Genomic DNA, 24,048 nt, shown 5'->3' on the forward strand with positions numbered 1-24,048 from the left:
CCGAGGTCTGTGGAGCAAGGAAACCTGGGGACCTGGACAGCTGACTTCTACCGTGAGGGTGCTGGTCAGCTTGAGCGTGTCACTGAATAGCCCTCTTTGGGATTGTCCAAGTCCTGGGAGGCAGAGGATACTCAACATGGGTGGTGCTGATGGGTTTGAGCTGTCCCTGGAGGTGTCTGAGTGAAGACTTGACTCCCTGTGCGGGCTCTGCAGAGTGGCTTGTCACAGAAGGAGAAGGGACCAGGAAGCTGCAGGGGCCCCTTATAAAGCTCGTTCACAGACTCTAGGAAAGAACAAGCCCAGCTTGGTGCCCAGCAGGCTTGCCACCTGGGTTAAAGTGAGGGGAGTGAAATGTTCTGGCTGACCTGGCGTTTAAGCCAACCTCCTGGATTCCCTCTTTGGTGTCTGACTTCTTTTGGGCTAGAGGCCTTGCTGCTCTTCCCTCCCTCCCGTCCCTCCTTCCTTTCATTCAGTTAACAAATGTTTATTGAGCGCCTACCGTGCTGGGCAATGTGCTAAGTCTTGGAGGACCCAGAAGTCAGCAGAAGAGATGCAGTGGGGAGGCCCTGTCACGTGGAAAAGGGGAGGGATGGATGGATTGCAGTAGGTGGAGAGGAAATGCGGGGAGACCAGTAGGGAAGCTGGGGCAGCGTCCAGGTAGGAGACGATGTGAGGTAGGCAGGGGAGATGAAAGTGGGGTCAAGAGAAGTGGGCAGATCCAGAGCACAGGGAGTAGGCAAGACTAGCGGGGTTTGATGGAGGGTTGACTATGGCAAGTAAGTGAGAAAGAGGACTCCCTCTCCCACAAAGGTGGACTCCAGGTGACTGATTCTAGCACTAGGCAAGGGTGCCAGTCACAGGGCGCCTCACAGCAGGGCTGGCTCTGGGGGTCCCCGGCTGGCACACCTGCCCCCATACTTGAGCGAAGACTTCTGCACCCATGTTTCATTCCTTGCAGACCTTTGGAACTGGTCTTCTGCTCCTCCTGACAGCTCCCTTTTTCCTGCAAAGCCCCCCAGGTGTTGGCCCTCCTTCCTGTGGCTCCTCTCACCTCCTAGCAGAGCAGTGGTGACTGGCATACCCACAGGCCATTGCACAGCCTAGCTCTATCTCCGGGCTTCCCAGGTGGCCCTAAGGGTAGAGAACCCTCCTGCCAATGCAGGAAACACAGGAGATGAGGGTTCGATCCCTGGGTAGGGAGAATCCCCTGGAAGAGGGTATGGCAACACACTCTAGTATTCTTACCTGGAGGATCCCATGGACAGAAGAGCCTGGCAGGCTATAGTCCATGGGGTCACCAAGAGTCAGACATGGGTAAAGCGATTGAGCACACACGCACAGCTCCACCTGCACCCTGGGGTCTCCACATTCCTACTCAGTTCTCGGCGGCTACCCTCCCCCTAAGATCTCTCCTAGGATCAAAATACCAGAGCCGACCCGGGGCAATAGCAGGCCTGATCTCCACCTCGGGAGAAGAGGGAAGTCTCGGGCCCAGCTGGGTCTTCTCACTGCGTTCTGCAGCCTTGGATCCACCCCACCTGGCCACCGGATGCCTTGAGGAAGCAGGGGAGTTTCAGGCTTCCGGGCCAAGGCCTGCAGCCTGTAAACACTCCTGCCCTATTTAAAGGGTTGCCAGATGGGCCTGAGCCACAGGCGGTGGGGGGAGGGGGCTTCAGTTGGGCCTGCCTGTGCCACGTGGGGGATTTGGTGGTTCTTGGTCTCCAACTTAGCTCTTTGTGAAGCTGCTCTGAAAAGCTCCTCTGCTCTGTAACCAGTCTGTGTGAAGCCAGTGTGCCCCGGGGTCCCCTTTCTTGTGTGCATGGGGCCAGGGCACCCCATGTCTCCCTCCCTGTCTGTCTGAAGTCGGTGCATCCCCGGGTTTATCCTCTCAGCTTAGACATGGGAATCCTAGTCCCTCAAAGTTTGGGCCTCAATCTTCAGTTTTGCAAACAGAGAAAACTGAAGGTGGTTGAGTTCATCTCCCTGCCTCACGGGGTGGGAATGGGGTGGCCTTGGCCTAAGACAACCTTTTATATATTAAACTCAGTGTCAAAAGATGTTTGTTATTTTCACAGCCTGAAGAAGTCAAGTGAGGCTACGTGGCTATCTCCAATAGGGTAATATTTATGCTAATAGTTACCCTTCTTGAGGGTGTTTTATACTTGCGCTTTGATCATAACAGCAACCTTCTGAGTGTTATTGTATCCGTTTACAAAACTGATGCCCAGAAAGGTGAGTGGCTGGGCTCATGATCTCCTGCTGAGAAAATGGAGAGCTTGTCTTTGTTCTCATGGCTTCGGCCCCAGCCGGCCTAGGCTGGACCCAGGTCCTGCCTCTGTTTAGCCTCACAAAGCATGAAAGAGTGACTGCAGCCAGGACTGTTCTATGCCTGAGCTCCTTCACTGTCCACCACGGCCTCATCTGTGTGACTGATCCCAGGTATCGATCTCCTATATTGGATGAGGAGGCAGATCAGAGAGGGAAATAAACTTGCCCGGGGCCATGCAGCAGCTGGGCGGTAGGACCTGGATCGAAAGCCAGGTTGTCTGTCCCTTTCAGGCTCCCATTCCGCCCTGTGCCACTTAGAGCTAATTGCATGAAGCTCTCAGTGTGACTTACCGCCTGGCCTGGAGAACTAGTGTGGACAGACTGAGAGAGAAGGAAGAGAGGCAGGAGGGCGGGCTGCGAGTCCTGGCCTGTTGCTGTGATCTTGGACAGTTCACCTCCACCCTTTGAGCCTCCACTTGCTTGAGGTCAGCTGGGGACAGGGGTCTGTGACCAGCTCTCCTTGAGGACAAAGGCATGGTGTGGGACCAGCCCTGCAAGTGGACAGGGGCAGCTTTTCTTTCCTGCTGTGAAATCCCTGTGCCTGGGTCAGCCTTGGCTGGCGCCCCAGGGCCAGAGCTCTGTGTGGCTGCCAGCTCCTGAGACTTGGGGGTTGGGCAGGGAGCCAGGAAGCAGAAGTGCTTAGCTCTTGGGGACTTCGGGATGGCCTTTCTCAGACCTGGATGTGCCACTCACAGCGCCCCATCTCTCTGCCCACGCGCTCCTCCCAGGCCTGCAGCTCAGGGGAGAGCAGTCTGGTCCCTGCTGCCCAAGACCCCGGGCTCCAGTTTCTGGGAATTGGCTGCTCTCTGCAGCTTTTTTTCCCAGGAGCTGGTGCCAAGCAGGCTCCGCCTCCGCCTCTGGCGGGTCTCCAGGAGTTCTGTGTAGGGCCCTTCTCAGCAGCAGCAGGAAGGCAGACTTCATGGGGGCTGGAAGACAACTGGCCTATGTCTCCTTCACTCCCGCTGTAAAGAAAGGCATGCTGGTTGCTTCCAGACCCACACATAGGACTAGCTGCTCCAGGTCCTGTGGGAGGGCTGGAACTCCTCTCCACCAATGCCCAGCTAGCTGCCCCATGGACCCTTTAACTTTCTCTCTGTTCATGCTATGCAGAGATGGGAGGGAACACCCAGGAGCCTACAAGCCTTGAGGAGGAACCCTCAAATGACTGGGGATTCCTGGTGGTGCGGCAGACCCGAGGCTGGAGCACTGTCTAAACTGCCTCCCTCCCATCCTATCGTAGAGGCTGGGACGAGCCCTGGGCAGCTCCCAGGCAGGTGGAAGCATCTGCTGTCTGGTGGCTGGTTCCAATGAATTCCTCCCTAGGTCACTGCTCAACTGGGCCCATTTAGGAAAGCATGCCCTTCTCCTTTGCCCTGTATCATGGGGTGGTGACATTTTAAAATCCTGTTGATAGGTGATATTTACCCAGTGGCATATGCAGGCAGTGTGTTGCACACTTAGGCGAATTATCTAATCTTGTCTGCACAGTAGCTCTGTGAGAGAGGCATGGTGGTCACCCTCCCTGTCTCACCAGGGGAAATCTCATTTGTCTTCCTCCCCAGGGGCTGGATTTGCCTGGGAAGGCAGACCATGCCTGGTTCTGCTCTGTACTGTGGCGCCTGGCATGCCCCTGGTGGATGCTCCATGCTGGCCAGCCAAACAAGGGAGGATGAAGGCATCTCTGGGACTCTGACCCTTCCCAATGGCCTAATTTGAGGACAGTTGTTCCAGTGCTATAATCTCAAAGTGGAAAAAGTAGGACCTAACATGTCTCTGTGCATCTGTGCTTATGCAGGGGAGTCATGGACACATGGCATGTTGGTCATGAGTGTGAGCTCAGGGTCCTGCTATTTTAGCGGGGAATCTCAGTTCTGCATTTTTCCTGCCGTGTGGTTTGGGATGAGATGCCTAAATTCCTGAGGGCTCAGTTTCCTTTACTATAAAAGCAGGGATGATAACAATCTGTCTGACAGGGTGGTTGTGGGGATGCAGTGAGTTATTATACATAGAGTTACTTAGTACAGTGCCTGCCCTAGTGAGCACTGGGTTGGTATTGTTGTAATTAGTAGACAGGGACAGGGTGAGCTGGGTATGTGGACAGGCATGATGTTAATGGCACATGGCAAACTGGCCTTGTAAAGCAGGAAGCAGTTCACTTCCTTCTTTCTGGGCGCCTTGGCTCCTTGGCCTCTCCCACAGGCTGCTGTGACCTGTGGGAGCTGCCCTTCAGACCACGGGCAGCTGCATTTCCCTGCTCCTTTGAGCAAGGTGTGTATTTGTTGAGAGGTAACACAAGGAGGCGGCAGCACCATGAAGGGCCTCATGAATGAGCTGAGGGACCAAGTGGCCCGGCTCAGCGGGGACACGTGGATGATATCGTGGGTGTCCACGGCCGAGCGCCAGTGCAGGACAGCTGACCAGGTGCCTTCTCTGGACCCCTATTCATAGCTCCTGTCCCAGCCTCATGGGCATCTTAGACCAGCCTTTCAGGAACAGTGAGGTAGAGAGAGAAAAGTTCTCAGCAGACTGCACTGAAATCTCCGTCTACTGAGGAGAAAGCTTGAAGTGACTGAGTTTGCTTGGGACTTCTGCCATCAGGGAGAATGGCACTCAGGAAAGAAACTAACTTCACATATAGAAAAATAATGAAAGTGATAATTTTTGCAAAGATACCAATGTGACTTATGAAATTCTTACCACAGCATGCATCTATGTGTTTTCCTTCCTGTCTAAAATATCAAAATATGTGTACTTGTGTTTATATATATATGATAAAAATGCATATAAGACAACACTTTATATATATATATATATATATATAAAGAAAAATCAGGTTGTTGGTTATCTTTGAGTGAAGGGAGTATAAGTTGTTTTAAAAATTTTCCTTAATTTTTGTTAATACACTCTACTATATCTTTCTAATTTTCTCAAGATGACCCAAAAGATAAAATAATTTTTATATATGTATTCTTAGCTATGAGCATTGTTCTTTGTATCAGGCAAATTGGGCTAAGTAGGGGAATGGCAACCCACTCCAGTACTCTTGCCTGGAAAATCCCATGGACAGAGGAGCCTGGTGGGCTGCAGTCCATGGGGTCGCTAGGAGTTGGACACGACTGAGCGACTTCACTTTCACTTTTCACTTTCATGCACTGGAGAAAGAAATGGCAACCCACTCCAGTGTTCTTGCCTGGAGAATCCCAGGGACGGGGGAACCTGGTGGACTGCCTTCTCTGGGGTCGCACAGAGTCGGACACGACTGAAGCAACTTAGCAGCAGCAGCAGCAGGGGGATGTGTGAAGTGATAGCAAGGCTTTAGGCCAGGGTCTCTGTCCCCAGAGCACATCCCCTTTCCCTGAGCATGCTTGATTGGGGTCGTCTCATTACCACATGTGTCCCCGTGCCACCAGAACCCCATGAAGCATTTGTGTCAAATGTGAAAGTCACCCCAGGGGAGCAGTGAGTCCTAACACCTGGCCCACAATGTCGGTCATGCAGGATCCTTCCATCCACTTTGCAGGTTAGAAACCAGACCCTTGGGGAGCCTGGACACTTGTGCAGGGCCACACAGTCAGGAGCAGCAGAACCTGGGCTCCTGCCCAGGTCCTTGCACCTTCACCTTGGGTGTGCCTCATGCAACACAGTGGCTGGTGGTCAGCAGAAGGGGCTCTGGTCCCACTCTCTCAGTACCTGGTGGGGATTTATGGCTCAGAGAAAATAAAAGCTTAGAGGCTTTTGTGATTTGCTCAAGGTCACCCAGCAAGAGGCAGGGTTGGAAGGAGAATTCTGGTGCTTCATGCCAAAGTATAGAAAGATGCTCAGAAAAGAGCTGCGATGAGGGAGAAAGGGAGAAAGAAAGCAAAGCAATCAGAAGAAAAGAAAGAGACTACAAGTGATTCCCGGAACAAAGAACACAGCCTGTGTGTGTGTGTGTGTGTGTGTGTATGTGTGTGTGCCCGCGTGCGCCTGCGTGCACTAGGGGTGAATGGCAGTGGAACTGTCGAGCCTGGGGAGGCAGGAGGTGAGAATGAGAGGTAGGGAGTGGGGCAGAGGGAAGGAAAGAAAGAGACAGATGGGAAACAGTCCATGAAAGCCAAAAACCTCCAGTCTGACAAATGTTTATTTTATTTCGTGTTGATAACGGGGGAAAAAAATTGCTGACGGAAACTCAACAACTAGCGAAGGCTAGCGCCAGCTCTCCAGAACCCAGTGAAGAGTGCCTTTCCCCAGAAGGCCAGGCCCCATCTTGGGTGCAGACCCCAGCTGAGCATAAGGCTTACCAGGAGAGCCTACCTGAGGAGCCTATTGCAGCAGAAAGTGCCCTGAAATACAGCCCAGGGCTAAAGTCCATAGTAAGTCAGGGCTGGCAGGCTGATCCGCTTCTCAGAGCCCTGGAGTCCTGGACTGTGAAATGTACCTGGTCCTTCTTGTTCTGTCCACTTGTGGAAGCTGTTGGGGGGACTTCGCTTCTGGCCCACTTGGAATAACAGGCACTGGATCTAGCCTCCTGTCTGAACAAAAAATAGAACACACGAAACCACAATTTTCAAGACATTGGGCATCAGTAAGTGAAGTGCTGTGATCCCCGAGGGAAGGGAAACAAGTAAGGTGAGCTCTATGGCGGCCCCTGGTTACCTGCCTGGAGCAGTCCCTGGCTGCTGCCGCACAGGGAGGGGAGGCCTAAGGAGCTGGTGGACTCCCTGATTGGAGGGGATGGAGCCGAGGGTGCAGGGAAACTGCAGCTGATGGAGTGCTGGATGGGGAGGGACAGAGAGGACCCCAGGAAGCTGCACAGAGTTCCCCTCCAGTACTGGTGGGGTTTTCATCAGCGTATGCATGTGAGGAGGCTGCCTGAGGCCCGGGAAAAACCACTGAAAGGATTTTCAGAAATAGAGCATGGAGCTTACATGGGAATGACTATAGTTTCTGTTCCCACCAGCCAGCCTGGAAAACTCACAACTCAGAGGGCACTGTGTTTACTACTCTAATGCCCCCAACCTGTATTCAAATATTTCTGCTAGTTCAGAAGAACGTCCTTGTTTTCAGGCACTTTGACTTTGGTCCAAACGCGATCCTCTCCGTGTATTTGGTTTTCATGGCTCTAGACAGAACAGCTTCTCTGCCCTCTTCTCCCCTTCCCTTATTTTGCCTGCTTTTGGCTCAATGAAGACTCGAATGTCCCACATTCAGGACTTGCTTGCTTTCTTTCTGGTGGTGGTGTTGAAGTAGTTCATCTCTCCTTGATGTATCTCTTACACTGAAGGATTGATCTAAAGGCTTCTCCAAATTCAGGTTCATTTCTTTTGCTGAGAACACAGGTGGTGCTTGCCTTCTTATTTTCAAGGCCGTAAAGCTCTGTGTTGATTCCCAGTCAGCTCATATCAGGAATGGGTTGTTCACTTGAGCTGCTGATAAAGCAGTGCTCTGGTGTGCTAACCATCCACAGCTTTGTTTCTTTTCATCCCACGTGAGAAAGCACGTTAAGATAACATGTAGTTTAGAACGGTGCTGTAACCCTGAATCCACTCACTGAAAAAAAATCCTTCCAAACTTTGATCCTTTTTTCAGCCTTAGCAATCATAGCAGATGTGGTGATACATGGCATGCCACAACCTACGGCAATGAGCAGACTTGTCAGGCACCTGGGATTGTGAATAAGCCCCTAAGTACTTCAGAATAGCCAGGGCATTAGCCTCACTCCTGTTTGACCCCTTTTTATAACAGCTGAGAAGTTGGCGTTTGGGCTTCCCAGCGTTGGAGACTGCAGTCTTTTCCTTGAGGTGGCCCATTTCATTGGTCAGTTTGTTAGAAAGTTGAGCCTCCTTGTAAATCCAATGAGTCCACTTGTCTGTTGGAATTTTACCCTCAGGAGCCAAGCAGATGATATTGATCACTAAAACCTGACCACCCACCCTCCAAGCAACCCCCACCCCCCAGGTCTTTGCTGCTCATGACTTCACGCCTTCTCACCCTTCTTTCCCACCTGTGACCTCGGGACACAGTCCAGGTGCTAGACTGTGTCAGTGGCTCTTGAACAGAAGATGGGCTTGAGGTGTGAGAGATTCCTCTGTAGAGGGGCTGGGCCTGCTCCCTCTTGCCTTCTAGAATCCAGGTTCTCAGGCATGTCCCTTCCCTGACTCCGAGCCCCAGTGCAATCTGACCCCCATGCAGGGGAGAAATGTACCATCCAAAGGGAGACCTCGTGTGTCCTCACATCCTTTCAAGTGGCTGGTAGGGGAAGGGAGTGCCCAGCTCCATCCATTAAGGATGAGCCAGCTATTCTAACCCAGTTGAGAGGTTTTAAAAGTAGAGCCAAGAATTTATCTTCAAGATGTACTTTACCTCCCCAAATCAAATCATCTCATTTTCAGCACAGTTGTTGAACAGACAGTCTTGTGGAGTTAATGCTGCAGTTTTTCTGGAAGCTCTTGCGTGGGATGGAGGTCAGGATTTTGCAGGCTCAGAGGTATTTCCGTCACCAGCTGGTTGATTGGCCTGGGGACTCGCCGGCTCCATTTAAGATGTCTCTCCTGTCTGGTCCCTGCCCAGTGCCATCTTCTCTGTCTTCATCTCCTCTCTCCAGGATTCCCAGAAGAGCCTTTTAAATGTCCTTTGCTTCTAATCTTCCCTAGGGAGCCTCTGCTTCCCCTAAATGTCAATTTTATACTAATTGCCCACCCCTTCCCAACCTAGTTCCCTAGACTATCTTTCAAGGGCTTCATTCTTTATCCCCATAGACCTGACCAAACTCCCTTCTTCCATAGCGTCTACTCTCCTTCTTCTGAGACTTGTCCAGCAGATCTTAGCTGTTCCTACCTTGCTGTTGAATGAGTACCTCTTTCTAGGTCAACTTCTTACAGGAAGCCTTCCCTAATTATCTTTATCCTCTTCATGGACTTCTCCCTTCTCTGGCCTCCAGTGTCACGCAAAGCCATGGACCAGTTTCTTCTCTCCCTGGCCAATTTGTAAGTCCCTGGAGGAGTGGGGCCAAAATGTCTGTGTCAGAGACAGTGAATCTGTGAGGGTCCAGAGTCACATCCGTGCGTCCAGAGTCCATGTCGAGACGTCTCATCAAAGATGCCATGCTCATCCCTCACATTTCCAGCCCTCCTGGCTGGAAGGTGGGGCTAGGTGACTAGTTCTAGACTGAGTAGAAGTGACATGTGTCACTGCTTGGCTGAGGCGATTAAGAGCTGGCAGGAGTCCTCCATCCCTTTCTGTCCCCTCTGCAGCAACCACAGATGCTGTGTGACCCAGGTGGCAGAGTTCCATGATGCCAGATCCTCTGTCAGCCTCGTTCCCTGCATCACTGTGTGGATCAGAGCTTCCTACTGCCCTGCATTAGACATGTAATATGATCAAGAGACAGAACTTTGTCCTATTAAGTCTCTGAGATTTTTTTTTTTTCCTAATGCAGCAGCTAGCATTGTTTAACATAAATACTACATTTTCTTTGTTGTCCCCCCACCCCCACAACCATCTTCACTTCACTCTTCCTGGAAGCCCTGAGCACAGATGTCACTTAGTGTAAATAGATTCAGTCAATGAGGCTTTTTAGTCTGAATGACGGATATCATGGGATGGTAACTGAGACGTGGAACTCATAAGTAGAACAACTTAAGAGGACATTCTCGGCAGCATCGTGGCCAGTAGAAACCACCCATGAACTTAGCCTCCTGCATAGGCCACTGTCCACTGGCCTCACTGACCAAACCCTGGCACCCTGTAGCATGCTGACCTAGTGTACAACCAGAGCTGGGGTTCCTCAGCTGTGTGACTCTGGAGTAATCACATGTCCTTTCAGAGCCTCGAGTTCGTCATCCACAAGTTGGCCAAATGATGTCTGTTCTCAGAACCTGGAATACTCCAACTCTGCCCTTCTAGGAAGACCAGTGTGCTTCCCAGAAGATGGGGGCCTCTGGGGCCAAACACTACTGTGGCTGTGTGGGGGTGACTCTCGGCTTCCCCTAGGCCCTGGATATTTGATGTAAAGAAGGTAAAATTGTGATGTGGCAGGGAGAGGACCTTAATGGGGTCGCAAAGCTTTAGACTGTGGTCTGCCATATATCTGGTCATTGCCATTTCTGAGAGAAGAACATGCTGGGGAACATGGTAGAGAACATGCTGGAAAGGTGGGGCAGGACTCCTGAAGGGAGAGTGTACAGGCAGTCCCTGCCCTCAGCACGATGTTAGTTAGAAATTCACCTATTGAATGCAAGCCCTTTGAAGGCTGTGACTTTCTCTCAACCTCATCCTAGTATCCTGTTTGGAGCCTGGCCCAGAGAAAGTGCTAGAAGGGTATTTGGCTTCCCCTTGGGGTGGTGAGTGTCCTGTGGGTGGTTGTATATATAAGCTGAGGCTGGATGGTAACTGGGCAGAGATGCAGCGGAGGATGTCCTGAACTCTGGGAAAGACAGACGAGATGACTGGGTAGATTCATCCCAGGCTGAGATTCGCCGGGCTGAGGCTGCGTGAGACACTGGGGCAACCAGGTTTCCGGGCTGCGGGCTCAGGGGAGGCCCTGAGGAGGTGCGGTTCCCTCTTGCTTCCACCTTGAGGTGGAATGCCTGCAGCACGTATTCCTAACATATGTTAACCTTGGTGCTCTGCTCCTGCCAAGAAGCTGTCACAGAGGTACTTAGCAGAGGAAGCAGTGTAGGAAGCATTCCCGTTGTACTTTGGGGCACTGTGCAGCTAATGGGGCATGTACAATGAGGGGCTGCTGGGTCGGGGTGACCCTGCCAAAGCCTGTTTGGGCCAGCACCAAAGAAGTGGGCGTTCATGATGCCTGGCAGCCAAAGCCCAGGTCCCTCAGTGGTCAGAGTGAAGCCCAGGTGACGTGGCTGAGCACCTACTGTGTGCCAGGTGCTGGCCTTGGGCCTCACATGCCTGCTGCCCCACTTCACCCTCACAGCAACCCCACCAGGTGGGCACCATCCATGCAGTTTGCAGGTGAGGAAGCTGCCTCTGGATCAGCCTGACTCTAAGGAAATCTACCTTTTGTGGAACTCTAAGGAGACTGCATCATGCTTTCCTCAGTGCCTGGGATCCAGTGAATGCATCCAGGAAGGGGGAGCCTGCGTGTGACATTAGCTGATGCTCCTTGTCTGATCTGTGAGGTCATGTGGGAAGTGTGAGTCAGCCAATGAGGATGATTTTATTTGACAGAGGTCTTGGGAAAAGCCATCGACATTTGTCATTGGAATCAGGCTATGTGGTTTTCACCTTAAGAAGGATGTGCCTCTTATGGCCTTTTATTTTCCTCAATCCCAAACACAGCGTACAAAAATACCTACATGGGTATACATATCCCTACTTGCACATCTGGATACACAGTCATGATGCTGCTCACACAGTGACACGCCCACAGACACCTGCTGGTGTACTCACATGCACACACATGTCCCCATATACTTTCACTTGATTTCACTCACACAGTTCACATCTAATTGCCTTCATACACACACGTTCCCCCTCGTGTGAACCTGCTCACCCACATACACACCAAGCAGAGACAGAAAACTCACATTTGCACATGCTTTTTCTCTGAGCGGAGGAATCCTATCTTTTAAAGGAGGGGATGAGGAAAGTGACAGGGGTTCTCAGCTGCTTTCTGCCCTCCCCGCAACTCTCAGAGACAATGAGTAGTTTTATGTAGGAAAACAAAAGAAAGAGGGCAGGTGGGAGGATCCTGGGGTCCTGGTGGGACCTCTCCAGGGACGAGCTGGTCCTCCCTTGACCTCCCTGGATTTCAGTTTCCATGTCACTCGAGCGGGAATGAAGCGCTTCCATTCCCCATCTCTCCGCCCCTCTAAGTGCAGGCGTGTGGAGGCCATTCAGAAAGGCTGAGTTCTCCCTGATGGACCACAAAGCTTGTCCCCTGCCGGCCCAGGTGAAGGAATGAAGCAGCCACACCCTGAATGGGCAGTAACTAAAGGTCAGAGTGTCAGCGCTGCATGGGCCCTTAGCCATTTGGATTCCCCTTTATTTCACAGGTGGGGAACCTGAGACCAGGAAGGGCCCAGCCCTTAGCACCATTGCTGGCATTTCCTGGTTGCTCAGTGGACACTTGACGAAGGACTGTCAGATGCTGCTCTTTTGCTGCTTCCAGATCAGCTCTTGAGGCATCTGAGAACTTGGAACCTGGAGGCCTGGAAGAGGCAACATTACACTTCGTGCACATGGTTGTTGAAACTTGGATGCTGACTGCCCCTCTGACCCCAGGTGGTGACAATCCTCTTCCTCCCTTGTATAGATGCCTCACCCAGGAAGCGAGAGTTCCTTACGGCCCAGCTGGTCCGGATTCTCCTTGTGCGTGTGTGTGCCCCCACCCCAGGCACACATTCCCACATACTCTCTCTCACACCCCCATTCACACTCACACAGGGAACCCTCTCAGGTGGATGAGACCTGCAGGGAAAAGCAGAAACAGGGAGGGACAAGTTCTCCAGGCTGAGTGCCTCTGCGGTCCCGACCAACATGTCCAGGCTGACCAGTATAAACTGAACTTTGATTTCATGATTCTGGCCAAGCACTGGATTCCACCAACATGAGCCTGAGCACAGTCTGGTCCTTCCCCTTGCAGAACTAAATTCCGCTGGGGGCTTGCCATGTGGTTCCCAACACTGAGGGCACAGCTTGAGGAGGATTAGGACAGCCCTATGGGTGCTCCGAGGATGGAACGATGGACTCCCTCGGGGCTCTGTGAAGAGGAGGGAACAGCAAAGGACATCTAGAATTTTGCCAGATAAAGGAGCAGTGAGCTGGAGCCTTGTGCGCCAGACTGAGTTTCAAAATATGCAGCCTATTCAGGTGGGCAAGTGGTCCCATGCCATCAGAGGGGGACAGGAGGGGCCAGAGAGGCAGCGTGGGGACTGATGGAAAAGAGATTCAGTGTTTGCTGGGGTTAGTGCTATTCTATGGGTGGGGGAGTGGGTCCCATATTGGGTTTCTAGATAGAAGGGATGAGAAGGGTCACCTTGGTGGCCACGAGGAGCCCGACTAAGGCGGGAAAGTAGCATCTAACTAAAGGCACCAGAGTCTCAAGTGAGAGATGGTGGGGAGGGTGGGGAGTGGTCCCTGCCTTCTGGACCTTCCAGGCCAGACAGGAGGTTAGGCAATAGGTGGGGCAGGTATGTTGGGAAGAGGCCGTGCCAGCAGAGCCTATGGGAAATGAGAGGCTTGGCAAAGGGTTTCTAAGTCAGACCTCAGAAGGGGTCATGGAGCGCAAGGTATCAAGAACAAAGGTGCGGGTTTGGCTGGGGAGGGAGGTGGTCCTGCCATCCCAGAGGTGGGGCAGACAGCGATGTAACATCGCTGCGTCCCCAGGCTGCCTCGGGCAGGAACCAGCCATTGTTTGTCAGCCTGTGCTGTCCTGGGAGCTGCAGCCCAGAATATTAAAATCTCTCTCAGGTTTATCTCCTCCCCATCTCGCTCGTTTGAAATCCTGGCAATTCGGGGGAGAAAGTTACTTTAATCCTCTGGTTCCTATCATCCTAATTATAGTTTCAATAGACAACGGGCAGGGCTCTAAATGAGATCGGAGGACACGGGAGCACATTATGTTGGCGCTAATAATGATCTGTCTTTGTTTTATCATTTCATGTTGTTGCTTCTCATTTTGGCTGCCTGAATTCTTAATGCCTTCGAGTGTCTCCCGGAGATTGCTTCCTCTTGCTGCCAGGCCGGGACACAGTTGCAGACTTGCATATGAAAATACCCAGCCTGGTGCCTGCAGCTAACAAGCCAGCCGCCATTTAAATTTCAATCAGCCCTTCTGTTTGTGTGTGAGTTCCTTGGATGGATGAAATTAGCAATTTTGAAAAATTGATTAAAATTGCTGGTTTCACGAAGCCTCAAAACATCAAAATCAATCTTTTTTTTTTTTTAAATACATCAAAATTTTTGTTAGACTCACCATGTCTGCAGTATGAGAAATTGTCAAGCCTGCTGGTGGGGTAGTGGGGAACGGGGAGCTGGGTGGGCTGGGGCTTGTCTTGGCTCTAGACCAACTTCTGTGTGACTTTCTTAAGTGTTTGAACCTCTCTGTTTCTTTCTTTTTTTTTTTTTCCCATCTCTGGAATCAAAAGGTTTGACTAGATGAGGGATCTCTAGAAGGTACTTCCACCCCTGACACTATATAATTCTGTGTTCAGAGTCAGGTGAAAAAGCAAATGGATCTTTGCAGGTAGAATCTGCATTTAGATGAAGTGAGAATACTAACGACAGGTAGCATAATAGCCAAAATTTTTAGCTAAATCTAGGCACTTTATATGCATTACTTACATCTTGTGATGAATTATCACAAGAAGACTGAAAAAACACAACTGTCATCCCCATTTTCAGATGTAGAAATGGAAGCTTACACCCTTCCATGATTCCCAGTCCAAGACCTCCTCCCATGTCCAGGTGCATAGCTCCAGATAAAGGCTGTCCTGATCTGCTCAGACCTGGGCTCTCCCGGAGAGTCGCACGCATGCGCGTGGCTCCCTGGACCGACAGGGGGGCCTGGACACTGGGGATTGGCAGCAGACATTTGAGGCATTCCTGGGCTCTCTCTTCTCTGAGTTTTGAGCTGAAGGCTCTGTCCATCAACTTTGCAGCAGAGATGATGCTGAGAGAAGTGAGATAGAAGATGCAAATAAATATCTTATTGTCTCAAATAGTGAGAGCTGCTCAACAGCCCCATACCCACAGTCTTGGTAGAGAAGAAAACTCTCTAAAGTCATCATTTGGTTCAAGGGGAAAAAGAAAAACCCACCTCTGTTTGCTGACATGGGCAGAGTAAACGTCTTTCATTTTTTGTCTCTCCCTCCCTCGCTCCCACTCGCCCCCACCATGTCCAGTAACTAGGCGTTGCTCTTCCCTCCACTTCAGTCTGAGTAAGGGCAGTGTCGCAGGCACTTCCTTCCACAGCTCCCCATGGCACAGCGGTCAACGGTGCTTAATCACAAGAATCGCCTAGGACCCTTGTTAAAAAAAAAGCAGGGGTGCTCAGTACCTGCTCCAGACTTCCTGAAAAGAAGCCCAGCCAGTTCAGGAAGCCCTTTTTCTCTAAACATGTTCTCTGTATGTGGACAACATCTGTGTGGTCCCATGGCCCAATTCACTGTCTAGAGGGTCAGTGTGCAGACAACTGGATTTCTGTTCACAGCCATATTGCGTACTTACTGAACCTCTACTAAAGTTAGTGGGAAAAGATAAAGGCATTGCGGGAAAAGCATGTTTTCTAGATCTAGAATTGACTCCAGTACCAGCTCCATCACAAATGTTCTGTGCCCTTGGGGGGTCACTCACCTCTCTGGCCTGGTGTTTTCCTAGTTGTCCCATAAGGTCAGTGGTCCTTCTGTCCAGATGGTTTTCAGGAGACGCACACAGTGTGTGTGGAACACTCGGTGCAATGTCTGGCACAGAAGGAGGTGCTTGACCAGCAGGAGCCTATTCCTGCCAGAGGATACCCACGGCGGCCCTAAGGGGACTGTTCCTAGGCTTCTGTGAGTCCCCAAGTGGCCGGCCATTCCCAGAGCGTGTAATTTCCCTTTCAAGGGAGGTGGCTGGTAGGCGGTAGGCTAGGCTCACTCCCGAGGGAAGTGACTTGCTCCTTTTGCCAGCTATTATTGTATTTAAAATAAATTTGGGACGCAGCCTGGTATAAACTACTATGTATTATGGGTCTTCGGGGAATTCTCGTAAAGCAGTGATGGGCACACACAGGCTATTTTTATAGGCAGTGCAGACAACAGGCTGGAAGGAGGCAAGGGATGATGATGGAGGGAACTTGACCTGGTTTGCTGGTGAGTTCTGGTCCATTCAAGACACTTTTCTTGACCGCCTTGGTGAACATCTGTGTACGACCCAGGTGCTGCCACTGAGGTGGGAAATCAGGGGTTCCCTGAGAACAAAGAACTCTGACTCTGTAGCAGTCAGCCCTCACTTTTTTGTCGGGAGGGAGAAAAATTCAGCTCTGCTGGGCTCAAGTGGAAAGGCAGGTGACTGACTCAGCTGCCAGGAGTCAGGCACGACTGGACCCAGGTTCTGTGCGGACTTGTCAACTCCGTCTCTCAGTCTGTTTCTTGGTGTTGACTTCGGCCTCAGGCTGGCTGTCCCCAGGTAGCAGAAACGCCCCCAGCAGCTCCAGGCTCACATCCTGGCTGCTGCTGCTGCTGCTAAGTCGCTTCAGTCGTGTCCGACTCTGTGCGACCCCATAGACTGCAGCCCACCCGGCTCCCCCATCCCTGGGATTCTCCAGGCAAGAGTACTGGAGTGGGGTGCCATTGTCTTCTCCAATGCATGAAAGGGAAAAGGGAAAGTGAAGTCGCTCAGTCATGTCCAACCCTCAGCGACCCCATGGACTGCAGCCTTCCAGGCTCCCCTGTCCCTGGGATTCTCCAGGCAAGAACACTGGAGTGGGGTGCCATTGCCTTCTCCAATGCATGAAATGGAAAAGGGAAAGTGAAGTCACTCAGTCGTGTCCAACCCTCAGCGACCCCATGGACTGCAGCCTTCCAGGCTCCCCCGTCCCTGGGGTAGACAGTAAACCTCTCTCCCCAGTGGCTTCAGCCCGATCCTGGCACCACTCTCCTTGGCTCACCAGGGCCCTTGCCCCTCCATGAACCAGTGCCTGTGGCCAGAGGAGTGGGGGACCCTGGCTCACGTGCCCACCTCAGGGCCAGCAGCGGAGAGTCAGGAAGGAGCAGTTTCTGTCGGACGGGAGCTCAGAAGCTGAGTGGGCAAAGCCAAGAGCTGTCCAGTCCCTCTGGTCAAGCAGCCCAGGCCCAGTGACAGAACTGAGGATGTCCTCTTACTGTTCCCAACTGCCTACCTCTTCCACAACCCCCACCCCCTCACATTGTTTAGGCTCTTGGTTTTGACCTATTGAAAATGCATATAATAGCCAGGATATGGAAGCAACCTAGATGTCCATCAGCAGATGAATGGATAAGAAAACTGTGGTATATATACACCATGGAGTATTACTCAGCCATTAAAAGGAATACATTTGAATCAGTTCTAATGAAGTGGATGAAACTGGAGCCGATTATACAGAGTGAAGTAAGCCAGAAAGAAAAACACCAATACAGTATACTAATGCATATATATGGAATTTAGAAAGATGGTAATGATAGCCCTGTATGCAAGATAGCAAAAGAGACACAGATGTATAGAACAGTCTTTTGGACTCTGTGGGAGAGGGTGGGATGATTTGGGAGAATGGCATTGAAACACGTATAATATCATATAAGAAATGAATTGCCAGTCTAGGTTCGATGCAGGGTGCAGGATGCTTGGGGCTGGTGCGCTGGGATGACCCAGAGGGATGGTATGGGGAGGGAGGTGGGAGGGGGTTCAGGATTGGGAACACGTGTACACCCGTGGCAGATTCATGTTGATGTATGGCAAAACCAATGCAATATTGTAAAGTAAAAAAAAAAAAAAAATAAATAAAACAGAAACAAACCCCACATGATGATTAAGACAGTTGGAAAAATTTGAACATTGTCTTAGTTTGGAGTCCCCCCAAGTGGATGCTGAGACTGGAATTGGGGTGTGAGATGCCGGGGAGGAATGTCAGTGCAGGCTGAGTTAGGAGGCAGGCTCCTGCTATGGGCCGTGAGGGCTCAGCTGCATTGGGCCCCCCTTAGTGACTGCACACAGCACACTCAGCAGGGTCCCTTTAAAGGGCAAGGAGGCTTGGGCGCCTAGTGACCGAGTCCCGTCCCTCAGTGGTTGAGGATTGCTCCTGGGGCTTAACTGCCTGGCACTTGAGCTTGCCGCCTTATGGGAAAAACAGTTGTGCAGCACTAGCCTGCCCTCAGATGGACATGCAGGTGCTGGAGCTGGAGTGTGGGTGTGTAACTAAGGGTGTGCCCTGCTGTAGCTGCAACTGACTTCTAGGGAGGAGGGCCAGGAGAGATGGGACGGATGCCGGCAGCATCTGCTACAAAGCGAGACTGGGCATTATGAAGAAATTTTTAAAAATTTTGCTAGGCATCTTAATGACATTGTAATGAACATAGGAATATGCTCTTATTTTTGAAAGAAATGTGAAGAATTTAAGTGTGAAAGATAGTGACATTTGTAATTTAAAATATTTTAGCAAAAAAAAATAAGCAAATAGTACAAGATGTTAGCAGTTGTTCAGTCTAGATGACAGTTATATATCTGCGGGTATTAATGATACCATCTCTACCTTTTGATAAGTTTATAAATGTTCATAATCGAATATAAGACCCAGGGTGACATTAGGAAGTCTGTGTTTGGTGGTTGGGTGGTGGCTGCTTCTCCCTGTCCCTGGCTAGAGTTCTTGCCTTTCCTCTAACCCGTGTGCAGTGGCTCAGATGGTAAAGACTCTGCCTGCAATGCGGGAGACCTGGGTTCAGTCCCTAGGTTGGGAAGATCCCCTGGAGAAGGGAATGGCTATCCACTCCAGTATTCTTGCCTGGAGAATTCCATGGACAGAGGAGCCTGGCGGGCTAGAGTCCATTGGGTTGCAAAGAGTCGGACACGACTAAGTGACTAACACTTCCACTTTTTCACTTGCGGAACTGTCAGGGCCTCAGTTTCTCTGCATGTAAGGGAAGGACAGGTTTGTTCCAGATTCCTGCCATGCTCAGAGGATCTATGGGTCAGTGAACAGTTTCTGAAGTGCAGTGAAAATTCTAGCGTATCAATAGAAAGAGCTTTAGAACTCCTAGCCTGCTCACCCCTACCACCCTCCCCACTGAACCTTGGGTTGGGGGATGTTGGGCCACTTCTGAGCTACTCAAAGACTCAGCCTTTGACTTGGAAAATGAATCCACTAAGTGTTCAGCTACCGCCTCTTTTTTTTCCAGGCCTGACACTGGACTTCTGGGCCTCAGCATGATTGAAACCTGGGGAGAAGGGCCAGTACAAGGAGGAAAGCAAGGTCCTGGACCTCATGCAAAGAAAAGTGTCCCCAGAAGCACATGCACATATATATTCTTGCGAGATGGTTAAGTTTTTACCATAAATGATATTGAATTGTGTCAAATGAGTTAATGTATTTTTTGAGATAATCATATGATTTCACAGATGTTGGGATATCAAACTAACTTTTTATTCCTAGATAAATCCCTGAGTCATAGTGTATTGTTCTTTTTGTATGTCACTGAATGCAGTTTGCTCATATTTTAAGTGTTTTTGCTCCATGAAGAGTATTAATCTGTAGGTTTCTATTTTACTATTTTTTTTCTGGTTTTGACTTCAAGATAAGTTGGCTTCATGAGTCGTGAAGGGTTTTCTCGTTCTGTTTTCTGAAGGAGTTTGATAGATTTGGTATTTTTTTTTAATAGCTTAAAAATTTCTAATTTTTAAAAATAGAATTTACCAGGAAAACTTTTGGAATGGATACTTTCTTTGTAGGAAAATTATGACTGTAAATTCAGTTTGCTTAGGAGATATAGGATTATTCAGTCTTTCCATTTCTTCTTGAATGAGTTTTGGTAGCTTATACCCTTCAAGGAATTTATGTATTTTCTCTAAGCCCTTGAATTTATGGTGTAAAATTGTTTTACTGTATATTTTTACCATACCCCTTTGTCTTTAAGTGATATTCCTTTTTATGGAATCTACTTTACTTGATATCAGTGTAGTCAATAGAACTTTCTTTTCCAAAATTAAAACAATGATTTTGTTACTTTTTATTGAGCTATATTGACAATAGAACACTTCTTTTACTGCTACTTTTACAAAACTGAAATATAATCTACCCACGTTAGTTCCAGGTGTACAGCATAGTGACTTGGTACTTATACACATTACGATATATAATGATCATCACAATAAACCCAGTTACCACCTGTCATCATGCAAAGTTATCGCAGTATCATTGACTTTATAGCTGAATGGAACCTTCTTAAAATTGGTGTTTGGGTGGTATATTTTATTTTATCCTTTATTTTTAAACTGTCTATATCTGTGTATTTATGTGTGTATCTTACAGACAGTGTGTATTTTGGTCTTGCGTTTTAGAATCTAGTTTGTCAGTCTTGGGCCTTTGAATTGGAATGGTCATTGGTAGATTGGGTTCAAATATATCATCTTGCTATTTATTTTCTATTTTTTCCATTTGTTCCTTGTTTCACTTTTTTCCGTGTTCTGTTTTGTAGTCAGTGCTACATTCTACCTTCTCTGTAAGCTTATTTGCTATAGCTCTGTTTTACGTTTTTAGTGATTGCTTTAGAATTCATAATATACATGTTTAACTTATCAAAGTCTGTTGCTGCTGCTGCTAAGTCGCTTCAGTCATGTGTGACTCTGTGCGACCCCATAGATGGCAGCCCACCAGGCTCCCCCGTCCCTGGGATTCTCCAGGCAAGAACCCTGGAGTGGGTTGCCATTGCCTTCTCCAATGCATGAAAGTGAAAAGTGAAAGTGAAGTCGCTCAGTTGTATCAAAGTCTACTTTCTATTAATATAATTCCACTTTATGTATGATGTAAAAACCTTCCAACAATGCAATTCCTTTTCCCTTCCTGTCCTTTGTGCTAGTGTTGTTATATATTCTATTTACACATACATTACAAACTCCATAGTATACTGCTATTTTTATATTAGGTAGTCAGCTACATTTAAAAATAGTGAATGAAAAGCTGTACATTTTAATCTACCCACATATTTAGCATTGCCAATATGCTTCATTTGCTTGTGTAGACCTGATTTCTGTCTGATATTTTAGCTGGAAGAATTTTAGTTAATAATTCTTAAAATTCATGTTTGCTAGTGATAATCATTTCTCTAAGTTTTTATTTATCTGAAAGTTCTCTATTTTGTCTTTACTTTTGAAGGATATTATCACTTGATATAGAATTCTAGGTTGATAGTCATTTCCCCTTCCTCTTTATCCATCAGATATTGTTCCATTGTCTTCTGGCTTGCATAGTTTCTCTTGAGTAGTCTTTGTAATTTTTAGTCAAGTTTCCCTATAAGCAATATAGGGAAACATTTTTCTCTGACTAAAGATTTTCTCTTTAACGTTGGTTTTCGTTAACTTGATTGTGATGTGCCTTGATGTGATTTTCTTTGTATTTATCCTACCTTGGGGTTCGTTGAATTTTTTGGATATGTCAACTTATATTTTTAATAAAATTATAAAAACCTTTCAGCTGTTACTCCTTCAAATAAGTTTTGTGTTCTTTTTCTTTGGGGACTCTAAATTTTACATTCAGCAGACCACTTAATACTAGAGTGATACCCACTCCAAATATTCTGACTTAAATGGTCAGAGTAGAGGCATTAGTATTTAAAAACACTTTCCTAGTTAGTGCTAATGTGCACCCACAGTTGAAAGCCATGGACCTCATCCAACCTTCCCAAGTTAGAGCAGAGGCCACTGAAGCAAAGGATGGTTAGAAGTAAATGTAGGGGAGGCCTTCCCTGGTGGCTCAGTGTATAGAATCCATCAGCCAATGCAGGAGACGTGGGTTCAACCCCTGGTCTGGGAATATCCCACATGCTGAGGGGCAGCTAAGCTCGTGCGCCACAGCTACGGAGCCTGTGCTCTAGAGACTTTGAACCACAACTATTAAGCCCGTGTGCAGCAGCTACTGAAACCCATGCCCTAGAGCCTGTGCCCCACAACAGGAAAAGCCACTGCAATGAGAGGCCCACGCACTGCAACCACAGTGTAGCCCCTGCTCTCTGCAACTAGGGAAAGCTTGTGCAGCAGCAAAGACCCAGCATAGCCATAAATAAATCAATAGATAAAATGTAAAAAAATGTTAACATTTATTAAGGGAAAAAGAGAAGTCAGTGTAGGTGGGATCACAGTTTGTTGCAAAGTGAAAGTGAAGTTGCTCAGTCGTGTCCGACTCTTTGCGACCTGTGGACTGTAGCCCACCAAGCTCCTCCATCCATGGGATTCTCCAGGCAAGAATATTGGAGTGGGTTGCCATTTCCTCCTACCTAAAACAAAATATAGGATATGTACCTTATATTCTCTCAGAGACTGTCTCTTGGCATCGACGTATTTGCAGCTGTGGCTAGAGGTCTGCAGTGCATTTGAATGCAAGATATACATCCTCAAAACGTAGTATCTAAGGCCAACGTATTAGCTATACAAAACTATGGATTTCTGCAGTCCTAAAATCATTTAAATCAGCCTATTACTACAATAGTGCCAACATATAGACATGATGTGAGTCATTGATGGGTTTGATCAAGTTGATGAGAATTCGGCTGTTTAACAGACTTCAACACTCTGGAGAACCCCAGGGCTTATTCTGTCGATGCTCCTATAAATTCCATCTCCAGGTTTACGTCAGCAAGGGTGTTTTCAGCTTGGTTTCAGTCATTCTACGCATTAAAAAAATAGTACTTTTACTGAACCAGCAGGAGGCAAATGTTACCTAGATTTTGGTATTGAGTAGCATTCTTAGATTTATTGATTCGTGTTCCAAATTTCAGAGATTCTAGGATTCCTTGGTGAGATCCTTAGGTGAGAACTTTCTCCCCGTCTTCTATATCCTTTCTCTCCCTTCCCCTCGCCCTCCTCTTTCTCTCTCTCCCCCTCTCCTTCCCTCTTTTTATTCTCTCTCTTTTAAAAATTAACGCCAGGTTGATCACACCTGCAGAGGTAGGACCCCTCTGCCTGGGGACTACATCGCAAGATAGCAGGGAATCGGATTACCCTGGGGATCTTTTCCTGCTTTGACATCTTTCTAATTCCATAACGCCCCTAGATGACTCTTGGCCATTACTCAGGTTCAGATTCTAGGCTGATAATGACAGAGCCAGATGATTCCCTTCTCTGCTCCACTCTCTATAGCGCCCCGTTAGCTTTTGCTTGGGCCTTGACCTGCTGTTTAGCTTAGACGAACCCACTCATCAAGCTGGCACTTTGCAGGTGGTTGAAGACAGATGCAGAAAGTGAGAATAAAAAGTGATGGTTAACACTTATGAAGTGTGTAGAACTGTTTTAAGTGCTTGATGCTCACAGCCAGACTACAGACAGGCGCTAAACACTACCCTCATTTTATATAGGAGGAGACTTCATCTCAGAGGGACTAAGTAACTTAGGAAAGAATACAATAGATAAGTAACAGACCTGGAGTTTGTACGGATATAGTTCCTAAACTTACATGCTTGTTCTTAACCACTATCTGGCTGTCACAGGACAGCCCTGTGTTTGGATTAGGTAGGTGGCATCTAAATGCCATGCTTTGAAGGACCACATGGCATTGCCCTTGGTGCTCGCTCATATGCCCATAACCTCCTCTGTGAGCTCCTGCATTGGGGTAAAGGCATCACTTACAGTTTCTGCATTCAGATGGACTCAGAATGAATGCATTCAGGTTGAATCTCGGTGCCTGTACTTTCCAGTTTGTGGCCTTGGACCTCAGCTTTGTTATCTGTAAAATGGGGCTACTAATACCTTCTTCAGAGAGTCATTATGCAGATTCAGTGAAATTTTACTTGTGAAACACCTGGCACAGAGAACCCACCACTTTTTAAGGGATGGATTCATAGGAGGAAACACTGTGATCTGCTGGTTGGCATCAGTGAAAAGCTTCAGAGAATGGAATATAGGCAGTATTTTAAGTTTTTACTTGAAATACAAATTTTTACATATGGTACAGAGAGTTTCTGTGTACCCTTCTAGCTTTTCCTAATGCTAGCATCAGAGAAGGCAATGGCACCCCACTCCAGTACTCTTGCCTGGAAAATCCCATGGATGGAGGAGCCTGGTGGGCTGCAGTCAGTG

General features: G+C 48.7%; 1 long non-coding RNA gene across 1 annotated transcript in view; it reads left to right on the forward strand.

Moving 5' to 3' along the window:
* Positions 1 to 21,467, forward strand: part of LOC121817961 (uncharacterized) — a 52,900-nt gene extending 31,433 nt beyond the window's left edge. The window contains exon 3 of the long non-coding RNA XR_006058049.2: positions 19,161 to 21,467. This is a non-coding gene — a long non-coding RNA (uncharacterized LOC121817961). The remainder of the gene's footprint in view (positions 1 to 19,160) is intronic.
* The last annotated feature ends 2,581 nt before the right edge of the window (positions 21,468 to 24,048 follow it).

Source organism: Ovis aries, chromosome 25 (assembly GCF_016772045.2).
Source record: "Ovis aries strain OAR_USU_Benz2616 breed Rambouillet chromosome 25, ARS-UI_Ramb_v3.0, whole genome shotgun sequence".
NCBI lineage: Eukaryota > Metazoa > Chordata > Mammalia > Artiodactyla > Bovidae > Ovis > Ovis aries.